The sequence below is a fragment of the Leiobunum rupestre genome, chromosome 5 (assembly GCF_980474605.1).
Source record: "Leiobunum rupestre chromosome 5, qqLeiRupe1.1.hap1, whole genome shotgun sequence".
NCBI lineage: Eukaryota > Metazoa > Arthropoda > Arachnida > Opiliones > Sclerosomatidae > Leiobunum > Leiobunum rupestre.
Genome location: NC_143388.1, coordinates 68,888,339 through 68,901,404, shown reverse-complemented (window position 1 = coordinate 68,901,404; position 13,066 = coordinate 68,888,339). Strand labels below are relative to the sequence as shown.

Genomic DNA, 13,066 nt, shown 5'->3' with positions numbered 1-13,066 from the left:
CGCTGCACGTCATTATTATGAATGTTAAATGATAGGGGACCTCATGATTTCATTTCGACTTCGCTAAATTTCTAAGTTTTGGTTTAAAGTTTCTAAGTGAAAGGTCGGGCCATGGCGGAACAGAGCTTCCGCCTGCAAGTCTCTTGGGGTTCTCTTCTGGTTTCTTTTGGTTTTCTCTTTTTTGTTTTGAGGGTGCGGGGTCCTTTTATACCCTCGGTCTTGTCACTCATTCCTTACTGATGGTGCTCTTCTTGGCATTGGGTATTTGGGACGTATGGGGGTGGCTTACGCCTTTGACTATGCTTTTTTGGGGTCTACGTGACTTGACGAATTTGAGATCTTATCGCGTCTTTGGTAACCTTGACCTTGTTGCTGAGGGATCCAATGCACGATTTATAGTATGGCTATTTTTAGAAGTTTATGATAGTTTCAAGGTTTTTTGCGTGGGGCTCTCTCTAAGTGACAATAAAAACTCTCCTCCCTGCCTCCTTCTATTGAATTCTTTGGGGCTTAGGCTTAACACTGAAATCTACATTACTTTACATTTAACTTTAATATTTGACTAAAACTTAATATAGATCACACTTAAATTACATTTCTAATCTTGGGCCATCAGGTCATATAGTTCCTTAGGGATTTTAAACTTTAGAAATGACTAGGGGGCCAACCTTTATTATATACATGACTTAAACTTAAATTTGTACTTAAAATAGTTAACCTTTCTTAGATTTAGATATTTCCATATTATAACAGGGGGGTACTTTAGGAAACTAATTTATTATATCGATATTACGTTAGTTACGTCAGCTTAACCTTAAACACATACTAACGAAAAGTTCGAGGGGACATTCATAAAGACTTACTTCGCTTACCGGATTTCGAAATAAGGTGAGGAGTACGGAAAACCTAGAAACATTTGGGGACTTTACATAAAATATCAAATGGAATGAATATCAAAAAATATTACTGGGGCGGTTACAAAATGTACTCGGAAGTAATTTTTTTTAGTCCATGAGCATAAAAATGCACATATGGGCGGCTGGGCCTACAAATTTCTCCATAAACCTTGCATATGGGCAACATACTCCAATAACATTCTCCATTTTCACTTACAATTGTTGCAAAAACACTTGCCAGTTGCCACGCTTTACTTTATCTTTAAATTGGAAATTGGAACTTGGAGAGTCGGAAAACCGCTCAATTTATTATCTGTCTAACGACGCAACACTTTTTGAAGTAGCTAGTTTAGCAACTAAAACGAATCAAGGCTGCGTTCGAAAAAAAATTAGAAATCACTGTTCAGTGTTCGCAACTTAAAAACAGCAGGCTTTTAATTCGGATTTTGATATTTCTAGTTTCGCAAATCATTTTTCGGGGCCCCTTCATCTAGATTTGGGGCCCCTACAAGCAAAATAAAAGTAGGCTGTAGCCTGCGTAGCCTACCCCTGGCTCCGTCACTGTCCCCAATTTATTGCCCGGTGTACCTAGTAACAAAGACCATACCACCGGAGGCCTATCATCATAGTGCCCTGCGCCAGCGTCCACCTAGCCCAGACAGGTGACAAATCCAGCATGGGTAGTAATACCATACTATTGATGGTCGCACCTTAGGCGCAAGCACCTCAACCCAGCAGAAGGTGCAGCGACGGGGGAACAATCCCACTTCGCACACAGCAGTGGGATTAAGAGTGGATGCTATAGCAACTCCAGCCGACACCGTACCTACGTAGGTAAAGAGTCAAACCCTTTGGAGATAGCTCCTAAAGGGGAACGACGAGCACACAGCAGTCCAAGTAACCAGGCAAAGCTGGCCTCGGAGATCCCGGTGTGGTTCTAAAAGGCCGGGAAACAGGACCACCGTGCCCTCATACGGAGGCCCGCCGCCCCACAGCAGGGTTCCCAATCCGCCGAGGCGGCCAGTTTTTCTGGACCCTCTCCGTTAGCATGAGCCGAAGCTCAGTTTCCAGCCCAAACCTGACCGAAGTCGGAGGTGGAGATAGGACCATTTGGTCAGAGCTAACATCTCCCAGTGCGCCACCGCCCTTATGGGTTACAAGAGCCGGACCCGACTCCCCGGTAAAGCCACCCGTTATTGCACACTCTAACCCATTTACGGCCAGACTATGGTGACAGGAATATTATTTTTTTTTGCACTACGCTAATTGCAGTAACCACAATAAATCGGTCGGCTTCCTCTTGTGCCCCCCCCCCTTCGATGGCCGGTTAATTTAAATGAGGTTCTGAGCGCCAGACGTCACTAGCGTGCCGGGAAGACGTCACGAAAATCTACTCCTTTTAAAAATCGCAAAACCTTGGAAAAAGAGACCCAGCTAAAAATAAAAAAGCCGTCGAAAAATTATTCGATAGTAATTTTGCAGCTGAAATTGTATTTTTAGCAACTTCCGCTGCCCAAATATAAGCGTAAATTAGCGTCCATATTGGAAAATGATGACGACTAGAACGCTAAAGACTTAACATAAAAGTATAAATATTTGCATTTATTTCGTCATTGTTATCTCTAGGCGGATTAATTCTTTTTTTTTTCTTGACATCCACACATCGGTGTCGACCCAAGGCCTTAGACACCAGCACACAATAACTGATTAATCAGGGCGAGATATGTGTAGCGGCCACGCCAACGGGGGGATACGGGGGGACAGGGGTGGGGACACCCGTGGCGGAAGTATTCCGATCACCCGTTGTGGGATTGGTCGTCGTCCTCACACGGCCATCCACAAACTCTGCCTCCCGGACGCCTGGGATTACAGGAGTGAGCCACTACTCCCGGCTGGCGGATTAATTCGTTAATTAATTAATCAACCGGCTTTATTTATTTTGGTCTTGCCCAGCTTGTTTTTGAAATTTCGAAACATTAAATTACAAATATCTTTTCTCCTGTCAGTTGGATTTTCTTCCACAATATCTCGAATGAAAGATATGTTTTAATTATATTTGTCAATGAACACAAATATTTTAATTTGTATGTGGGTTTTGAATAATATTCAAAATTGTCAAAAGAAAAGTGGGTGGGTCAATTTAAAAAGCGTGGAATATCAAAAATGGCTACAGATAGCTAATAACATTATATGAAATGAAATATAGTGAATGGTTGTAGCATTTAATTGATATACAGGGTGTCCACTAAAAAACGATCCAGGGCGAATATCTCAGAAACCGTTTTCTCTAGGAATTTAATTTTTTTTATGTTACGTACCACGTGCAGGGGGCAAAGAAGAATGATAACCTCGATGACCTTGAACCATGTCTTCAAGGTCATCCAAAAACTATCTCGAGAACCGTAAGCGTTAGAAAGTTGGTTCCAATTAGAAAAGTGTTCCCCGTCACGTTTTATGCCTACATAGCGTGAACATGACCAATAATAAGTCGAGAAAATTGGTTTCAATATCACAAAGGTCGTAAAAGGGAAAATTGCAAGACAGCGCTATCAAGGTCATACTAAAATTATCTCGAGAACCATTAGGTTTAGAGCAAAAATTCCGAGGGGTGGGTCACTCCACGAACTCGGTGTACACTGTCGTACCTCTGTCTTTGCTAATAAGAGTAAGTGAACTCTTTAAAATCCGTACCTTTAACAGTACTAAGTACGCGAACTCGGTGTGCAGGTCATCAGATAGTGACTTACACCTCGAAAAATTCCAAGTATAAAGTATAATTTAAAGTTATTAATACATAAAATGTGACGAAGAACAACTTTCTAATTTGAAATTTTGCTCTAACCGTAATGGTTCTTGAGATAATTTTAGTATGACCTTGAAGACAATGGTTCAAGGTCATTCAATTTTCCAAATATTAAAATCTCCTACCATGATGCGGTTGTCTAGCAAATTTCGATAATCTAGCACGACTTGTTTTGGAGTTATTAGCTATCTTGCAATTTTCCCTTTTACGACCTTTGTGATTTTGGTAAAACATTTCTCGGCTTACTATTGGTCGAATCCGATCATGTTCACACTATGTAGGCATAAAACGTGACGGGGAACACTTTTCTAATTGAAACCAACTTTCTAACACTTACGGTTCTCGAGATAGTTTCTGGATGACCTTGAAGAGATGGTTCAAGGTCATCGAAGATATCATTCTTCTTTGGCCCCCTGCACGTGCTACTTAACATAAAAATTTTAAATTCCTAGAGAAAACGGTTTCTGAGATATTCGCTCTGGATCGTTTTTAGTGGACACCCTGTATAGTAAGAATCATTGTGACAATTAGAACCGAAGTTATAGGCAATAAAGTGAATCGCGCGTCGGCCATCTTGAATGGCCGCTATCTTGGAACGCAAGCGTCCTTCAGATTGGGACTTTCAGTATATTTTTTTACGGTAAGTTTTATTTACATGCCAAAATCCAGCTTTTACCTAAAATTATCCGTATAAAACTATAATTGCACTGGCCTATTTGGTTTTATAAATATTTCTTATTTCAGTTGGTGGTGGTTCAGCTGGAGCGACTTTGGCAAACCGGTTATCGGAGTTCCGTAGAGTGTCAGTCTTGCTGCTGGAAGCGGGCGATTCCCCACCTCTCATCGCTGAAATTCCAATTATAGCCCCATTTGTCCAATCAGGACCTCTGGACTGGAATTACTCTCTGCAACCTCAAAAATACGCTTTTAGAGGATTTGTGAATAATGTAAGTTTAACGATAATGAAAAAAACAGTATTATGATAATTGACGAACGCATTCCGTCGTGTAATTTGAAGAGTTCGAAGCTAAATCTGTTGCGAATGTTTAGTTCAGGCGTCTGACACTAGATGGGATAAACGTGTCTACATCTTCGCGCTGAATTGCCGTTTTAGGATGAAAGACTAGAGGCGTTTTAGAACCCTATTCTCGTACGCGTCTAAAACATCAAATTTTAAATAATCCAAATATTCACCGAAAAGAAATGGGCCGTTGCTAGAGATGATTGGGACCTGTTAAGAAATGCTATGTGGAATATTAAATTATAATTTTTCATTCGATGCAAATAGATGCCCAAAGTGTACTATTTAATAATAATAATAATAATAATAATAATCAGCTAGGCTAATACCCAAGGCACCACCTTAGGCCTAAGTCATCATAGGTGGTTCTTATTAACTTACCATTTACATGCCAATTTAAAATATAATACTAAAAATAAAAATAAGCTAAGGTAATACCCAAGGAACCACCCAGGGCTTAGTCAACTACTGACTTGTGAAGCCGGCTTAAATTGCGTAGGAGGATGGTCAGGAATCCATACCTCTACTTGGAATTATCGCGTTGGTAAGATCACTATGACGGTCCTGCCCCCCTCTCACGTTGCTGTTTGTTAAGTTAACAAAAAACCGTCGGCCACATTGAGACGAAAATCGGCCGCGATAAGCATTCCAAGTAGATATATGGATTCCTGGGATGGTGGCAAGCCCTTCATGCTACGAGAGCCAACAACTCCCTACACTTACTATTACCGTTAACCTCGGCAAGTTTTTATGGAAAGGGGAAACCCTTCTAACCAGCAGCGAGATAACTTACTTATTACTTCACAAATTAATTTTAAGGGCCTAAATGGAAAATGTAATTACTCTCGATTCTAGTCTATTCCAGTGGCGTAAATAAGGCTCCAGTAGACCCCGCTGTCATGGGGCTCCCAAATTGCCTATGGAACTGTTATTTTTCCTCTTTTCAGCTCAAATTAATATTTTGCTTGTCTCAAATATTTCTCTAGCTTTTATAATCCCATAGTAACAACAGGTGAGCCCAAAATTTTATAAATACAACAATAACCATCGCATAAATATCCAAACAACGTACATAGTGAAAGTAACATAGAATAGGGAGTTCTACTTTACTCAATTGTTAAAATTATAATGAGCTGACTAAATGAAAAGGCTGTCATAAGCCACAGTTTAGTTTTGATTGTTTCGCAGTTTTATCATTCTCTCACAGTCTCAGTCTGTTTCCCTATTATAACGTCGCGAGTAACATGTTACTTGCATTTTTATTATTGGGCACCTAATAGCCTGAGCCCGTTGACAAGTTGACAAGTAATATATTTAGGGTTAAATAAGTAAAAAATACACGTATCAAAAGTTAAAATGCCGCCTTTGCCACGTAAATATTCAAACGGTGCGCAGAAAAGAAAACTAAAAACAATGAAGGAAGAAGAACAGACACTGCAGCATTAAATTAACTCTTTGTTTCAAGCTACACACGCAGAACAGTCACGGAAGAAAGTAGAATCACCAATACCTAAAAGACGATTTACAAATCGGACCTGAGGTAGCATTGTCTCAGGTAACGATGAATTTAAACTTCGCTAGCGAATCTTCGGAAAATAATCGCCTTCGTGGCAATGGTGATGCGTTGTCAACAATTTACAAACTTGAAGGAGTTCAACGGCAGAAAATATCCACTGAGAAACTCCTATTAAGTACTGACATAGGCAAATACTAAAAGGCCTACCAACGAAAAGGCCTACCAGTGGCCTACCTTTAGCCAAGATAATTGCGAATTGAATCAACTTTTTATGATTGTTTCCTTTGCATTTTACGCTATGTTTTAAAAGATTGGCTTTATTTAAATTAAATTAAACTTATTATTACTTAATATTTTGTATATTTAAACAACGCATTAACAATTTCAAAAGGTAAAATTTGCGATACCTTTAAAAGGGCCTACCAGAGACATACCGACGATTAATCGTTTTTTTCTTCTGTTCGTCGATTGTTTTAAAATTTCAAACGAATTTTCTCTATTTATGAAAGGATCTACCAGTGGCCTACCTCCCGTTAATCAATTATTTTCCCATTTTAAACGAATTTTCGCTATTAAAAAAAGGGCCTACCAGTGGCCTACCTCCCGTTAATCGATTATTTTCCCATTTTAAACGAATTTTCGCTATTAAAAAAAAGGGCCTACCAGTGGCCTACCTCCCGTTAATCGATTATTTTCCCATTTTAAACGAATTTTCGCTATTTAAGAAAGGACCTACCAGTAGTACCAGTGGCCTACCTCCCGTTAATATATTATTTTCCCATTTTAAACGAATTTTCGCTATTTAAGAAAGGGCCTACCAGTGGCCTGCCTCCCGTTAATAGATTATTTTCCCATTTTAAACGAATTTTCGCTATTTAAGAAAGGGCCTACCAGTGGCCTACCTCCCATTTTTAGTGTTGTTGTGGGCAAAGTTCATTAAACAATGCAGAAATCAAATTAAATGAACCAAAATTTATTGAAACCGTTTTGATTCCATCATTTTTGCTTTTTCTTTTTAAAAACCAAGAATCCCTCGTGCTTATAATTTTATTAAAGCACGCGATCTCCGCGGGTGGCAGCTCCTTGTAATTACGAGGTTAGAAAAGAGTGATATAAAATAATATGGTAGATGTTACATTTCTACATTTTTGGCGAAAATAACATTTGGTTTAACAGGTTATTTGAAGAGGAAAAAAACCAAAACTAAAAACCAAAACACTTTTTCTTTCCTCGTCCTTTTTTATGAATTAGGATGGTTCGGCGATCTCATGTTTACTCTTGGGCGAAGTGTAATTCTCCCATCGCAATTTCTCTGCATTTCAGGTGCGATATGTTTCGACGAGGTCGCCGTCCTTGAATTATTACACCCTGAGCGTGTGGGTTTTGGTGTACTGGTGCTTGATTCCGTTGTGGGTTTTGATGTACTGGTGCTTGATTTAGATGCCGTTGAGGGTAGATTCGTGGCAATCCTTTGGGGTCATCATATGCATTCTGATAAATGTCAATACATGGTTGTTCGTTTTGTACAGTTGCGGTAGACTTGAAGGGTTTTAGCAAGGAACAATTCCTAATTAGACATCTCCCTTGGTGTTTTATTGTTATGCTTGATCCTCTGATTCAACACTTTTCCACGGTTTGGTGTCATACAATGGGTGAAATTTATGTCGGGGAATGAGTTTAGGGAGGACCTTATCTCCTAGATTGAAAGAGTGTGCAATTGATCGCCGGATTACGTCGGCTTGGTTCATCATTTAGATCGGTGTAAGACATGAAAAGTTGCTTCAGTAGATAGAGTTAATTGAAATTGTAGAAGCGAATGTGCCAAGAAGCGGTAAGGGTTCCTAGGATGCAAATGGGTTAGCCTTGAGTTTTGGCGCATTAAGAGTAGGTGGTGGTGCTAGCCTCAAATATTAGGGATAGTTTATTATATTTACTGAAGCATCGGTATCGATAAGTGCCTCCATATCTATATTGAAGATTTTATTCAGTTCAGACTTCGTGGCCACTGGACTATGTACCATTTGATTGGTAATCAGAGTTTGGATCAACGCTTCCTGGGGTAATTCCCGGACAGATTCACCGACTTGTTCGCCCTACCATCGCCAATTTTTGTGAAAACTTGTATTGCAGGTTATTTGGGCCGTAGTAGTCGAATGTTCAATTTTCAAGAAGATCGGTTGAGCGGTTGTAGAGTTACAGAATAGTCACATTTTAGAAAATGACCTTGACTTCTAAATATAATCTCTATGTTGGTTCAGTTTGGCTTTTTTTTTCTTCAAAGTTATTCAAAATGGCCTAGTCGTCCACACCAACTACAGTTTGTAGTTCTCAGTACTGGCTGGGCAAACTAAACGGCTTTGTGAGTGTAGAAATGGTCCGCCAAGTTGAAACATTTGTGAGTTGTAAAAGGCATACCTCCATCAGTTTGTTGTGAAGGTGTAGTTGCACGATAGTATTGCCCACACGATGGTGTCTGTTGAATTCGCGCCGTAAAGGTGCGGTTGCAAAATAGCTGGTTACTAGGTTCTGCGAAAATGGTGGTTGAAGGGAATTAATAGGGACGTAGGCATTTTTTAGAGCATTATTTCTTGCAGTTTCTTGCCTATCCCGCTTTTCCATCGTTTTTCGTCCATTTTTTATTTCATGATTAGCGATCCATAGCTACTGATTTTGGGAGAGTTTCGTTTGGCCGACGTCTCATTTGGCCGACCACAAAATACACGTTACGCCGACTGTCCATTTGGCCGACTTCTCAGAGAAGTCGGCCAAATGGGCAGTCAGACCAATGGACAGTGCATTTGACCGACTGATCATTTTCCCGACTAGTCAATTGGCCGACTGCTCATTTTCCCGACTAGTCAATTGGCCGACTGCTCATTTGGCCGACTGCTCATTTGGCCGACTGCTCATTTGGCCGACTGCTCATTTGGCCGACTGCTCATTTGGCCGACTGCTCATTTGGCCGACTACTCATTTGGCCGACTGCTCATTTGGCCGACTACTCATTTGGCCGACTACTCATTTGACCGACTGCTCATTTGACCGACTGCTCATTCGGCCAAATGAGCATTCGGCCAAATGAGCATTCGGCCAAATGGGCATTCGGCCAAATGGGCATTCGGCCAAATGGGCATTCGGACATATGAGCATTCGGACATATGAGCATTCGGACATATGAGCATTCGGCCAAATGAGCATTCGGCCAAATGAGCATTCGGCCAAATGAGCATTCGGCCAAATGAGCATTCGGCCAAATGAGCATTCGGCCAAATAAGGACTCGGCCAAATGCACCCCATCCCTGATTTGTGATGTGGGGTGCTTCCCTATCCCTCCGCAGCTCTGGAATAATTTATTTTTTAATTTTAAATTACAATGTTGATGAGTAAGTCTATTATTGTTTGCATTGTTTTTGCCTTTTTAATTGTTCTTCAAACTATAATAATAATAATAATCAGCTAGGCTAATATCCAAGGCACCACCTTAGGCCTAAGTCAACAAGCGACTTTTGAAGCCATTAATTCAGGTGGCCGGGTTACAATGCGTAGGAAGGTGGTGGCTAGCCCTGCATGCCTCGCGATCGAGCCAACAGCTCTCTACACTGCCATAGGTGAGCAAATGGGCGATCCTTTTAGTAAATGGCCATGTCAAATTTAAAAGTTTTTATCTCTAAAAGATAATAAAATCTTATAATACATTAAAAAGTTACTTTAAACATGGCGATTTCAACCTTAAAAAAGGCTCTCTTTGGGATCACTAACTTGGTGTACAAATAGCAAGAAATACAAATAATTATCTAGAAATCCACAAGAAATATAGGAAATATTAGAAATCCACGAGAAATATTAGAAATATCGGAAATATTTGAGAAAAATCGGAAATCAGAAATCTGGTGTACAATTATTTTCCTAGTGGCTACCCCCTCGACCGCTGTATTAGACAATAATTTTAACAATCTACTTACCGAACAAAAGTTCTGTGCCTAATTCTTTTTGGCGGTGTAAAATACACCCTCGACGCATTCGAAACTGCGATTAGACTCCCTATAGATGAATAAGTTTGTTTGTTCAATTAACTGGTGTAATTAGGTTTAAAAGAATGAAAAATAGGTAAATTAAAAAAATCAAGAACTATAGATATTTTATCGTAGTTCAAGTGATATTTATTAAATAAATTATCATTGACGGGTTTCACAAATTATGTAACGCCCAAAAATCACATTCCCCGTCATTGAAAAGAAGGGAACAAACACCAACCGGAAGACTCACATTGGTCGAAAGATTTTATGAAAGGCGAACCGAAGGTCGCGAAAAAGAATTCGGTGAACCAAATATCATCAGATGATATTTGGTTGAACACAACGTTTCGGTGTTTCTTTGACGAATGCGACACTTTGACGAAGTATGGTTAGGGTTGTTGAGTTTACGGTCAATGAAGTTTCAGTGTATACTAATAATAATAAGTAGCTAAGATTATTTCCAAAGCACCACCTTAGGTCCAAGCAGTGGCGTAGCCAGGATTTTGTTTCGGGGGGGGGGGGGGCACACCATTGAAAAAAAAGGAAAAAAATCAAAATATTTGTACGTACGACCATACGTTTCGGGGGGGCATGTGTCCCCTGTGCCCCCCCCCTGGCTACGCCACTGGGTTCAAGTCATCTAGCGACTTTCAATGCCTTTGAAATTAACCTTATATCCATGTTTCTTCCGCATAAAAACCACACAAGCAATCGTCCTCCACCCAAATGTCGCATTCGTTGAACAAACTCTCACCTTCCTAAAAACTGTATTCACTGATTTCTTTTTCGCGACCTTCGGTTCGCCTTTCATTAAATCTTTCGACCAAAGTGAGTCTTCCGGGTTGTTAATGTTCCCTTTTCAATGACGGGGAATGTGATTTTTGGGCGTTACATAATTTGTGAAACACGTCAATTAAATTAGGAAATATCACTTGAACTACGATAAAATATCTAGTTCTAGAATTTTTTTAAGATTTACTTTTTTATCGTTCTTTTTAACCTAACTACACCAATTAATTGGACAAACAATTTTATTAATCTATAGTGAATTTAATCACAGATTTGAATGCGTCGAGGGTGTATTTTACACCGTAATTTAACGAATAAAGCACAACACTTTTGTTCGGTAAGTAGACGATGTTTAAAATTATAGTCTAATACAGCGGTGATCCCAAAGAAAGCCCTTTTATAGGTCAAAATCGTCATGTTAATAGTAATTGATCTGTATTATAGGATATTATTATCTTTTAGAGATAATAAATTAATAAAGTTTGACATGGCAATTTACTAAAAAGATCGCCCATTTACTCACCACTGGCATAGTGTAGAGCTGTTGGCTCGATCGCGAGGCATGCAGGGCTTGCCACCACCTTCCTACGCATTGTAACCCGGCCACCTGAATTAATGGCTTCAAAAGTCGCTTGTGACTTAGGCCTAAGGTGGTGCCTTGGGTATTAGCCTAGCGGATTATTATTATTATTATTATAGTTTGACCACCAATTGAAAAGGCAAAAAAGCAAACAATAATAGACTAAAATTTTGCTCGGAAATTTTTCCGTATTTTTCCGAAAAAAAGTTTTCATTCCATGATTAGTCTAATTATTGTTTGCAAATTTAAATAAAGCGGCATTTTCGCCTAATTTTTTCTAATCTAAAAGTAAAACTAAACCTCTAGACTAGTTTAAACTGATTAACAATGTAACACTATAATGTTTTTTAGTATGTTTACTGATATTAGACATTTTACATCGATAAAAAGTTAAAAACATTAAAAACCCTTAAAAAGTAATTTATGTTTCAATTTTTTATTTTTCGATTTGTGGAAAGTTTTACGCAATTCGGAAAAATTTCCGGGAAATTTTCTGGAAATTTTTAAGCGTTTTATTTTTCCGGAAAATTAACAATACTAAAAAATGGACAAAGCGGTATATTGGAATGTTCCATAGATAAAATATATTCGAAAAGATAGATGTATTCTATATATATATATATATATATAGATAGATATAAATATATAATTACAAAGAGAGGGAGAGAGATAAATATTAGTAAAGATTTAGAAAGATAAAGTTATAAATTTATAGATAGATAAATACAGCAATAAATAGATAGATAGATAGATAGATAAATACAGTAATAAATAGATAGCTATATAGATAAATACAGTAATAAATAGATAGATAGATAAATACCGTAATAGATAGATAGATAAATAAAGATATAAATAAATAGATAGATAGATAAATAAAGATATAAATAAATATATAGAAAGATAGATAAATAAAGATAAACATAAATAGATAGATAGATAAATAAAGATATAAATAAATAGATAAATAAAGATATAAATAAATAAATTGAAAGATATATTAATTTTCGGATATAATACTACTAACAAATTTCCAAAAAAATGGTTTTCAGAATTTGTAAACAAAATGTTTTAATTGAATATAAAAAATCTAAAGCTCAACGTTTTCACATTAAAATTAAGTAAAATCAATCGATTGGAAGCGAAAGTATGAATTTTAAAAATGGATCGAATTGGTGCTAAAATAGTTTAAATTAACGTTAAATTGAATAGTGTTCATTAATACTTTAAATAACGCGGCATTAACTTGCTAATCTTATCTTCGCTCAAGTAAAACACGAATTAAACCGAAGTAAAGTTAACGATAAAATTGGGTGGGACTCGTATAAAATAAATCCAACGCGATGTCTTGATGGTATGCCTTTTCTCCTCGTAGATACAAACGGGAGGTAGGCCACTGGTAGGCCCTTTCTTAAATAGCGAAAATCCGTTTAAAATGGGAAAAT

The 13,066-nt window shown here is 38.2% G+C and overlaps 1 protein-coding gene across 1 annotated transcript in view; it reads left to right on the top strand.

The window, feature by feature from the left end:
* Window positions 1–4,564: 4,564 nt before the first annotated feature.
* LOC149945681 (glucose dehydrogenase [FAD, quinone]-like) overlaps window positions 4,565–13,066 on the top strand; it is a 33,499-nt gene continuing 24,997 nt past the window's right edge. Inside the window, exon 1 of the mRNA XM_090176675.1 lies at window positions 4,565–4,646. The gene's annotated coding sequence lies outside the window, so the exon portion shown is untranslated. The remainder of the gene's footprint in view (window positions 4,647–13,066) is intronic.